Raw genomic sequence first — 1,102 nt, 5'->3', positions numbered from 1 at the left:
ATGTCACATACGCAGATAAACGCAGATAATCTGTGTCACGTATTTGATAGCGAGTCGAGCCACACTTCACGAGAAAAAATTTGCTAATTAAGCCGCGCTATCTATTTAGCAACAGTGATCCAGGAAATCCCATCTGGGACGTCAATTGTTTATACAGATTGCTCGACAGGATTTTCCTCGCACTTTATGACTTCTTTGCGTTTATTTGAAATCTTGGAAGAGTCAGCGTGTTTGCAAGTGGATATTTTTTTTTAAAGCACTGTCCAAGAGAAAGTATTGCTTATTTTGAAAACGGAGGAAGCAAGAGTAGCTACTTTCCTCGAGATCTACCAAAGTTTGTAGGAAGGAAAGGCCTGAACGCTTTAAGGGGTGATTTTCAAAAAGTTAAATATTTAAATTATTTTTCATGCGAATTTATTAAGATTCGTTAGGTGATTATAAAAATTTATTTAAAGAATAAAATACAGTTCTCTTTTCTTCCTACAAAGCCCCCTCTTTGGGGGTGCCTTAGATCCTCCGCTGAATTTCCAGTCCGGGCTGAGCAAAAATTTGGAAAAATATGAAATTCGTATTTTTATATCTGTGACTTACAAATTTTAATATATAATTCTTTCTCATCCACCTATGCTATTTTTATTACTGTCCAGAGTTCAGATTTGGAAAAATATGAAATTCATATTTTTATATCTGTGACTTACAAATTTTAATATATAATTCTTCCTCATCCACCTATGCTATTTTTATTACTGTCCAGAGTTTAGATTTGGAAAAATATGAAATTCATATTTTTATATCTGTGACTTACAAATTTTAATATATAATTCTTCCTCATCCATCTATGCTATTTTTATTACTGTCCAGAGTTCAGATTTGGAAAACTATGAAATTCATATTTTTATATCTGTGACTTACAAATTTTAATATATAATTCTTCCTCATCCACCTATGCTATTTTTATTACTGTCCAGAGTTTAGATTTCGAAAAATATGAAATTCATATTTTTACATCTATGACTTACAAATTTTAATATATAATTCTTCCTCATCCACCTGTGCTATTTTTATTACTGCCCAGAGTTCAGATTTGGAAAACTATGAAATT

Source organism: Andrena cerasifolii, chromosome 2 (genome assembly GCF_050908995.1).
Source record: "Andrena cerasifolii isolate SP2316 chromosome 2, iyAndCera1_principal, whole genome shotgun sequence".
Lineage (NCBI taxonomy): Eukaryota > Metazoa > Arthropoda > Insecta > Hymenoptera > Andrenidae > Andrena > Andrena cerasifolii.
This window is presented reverse-complemented; position numbering follows the sequence as displayed.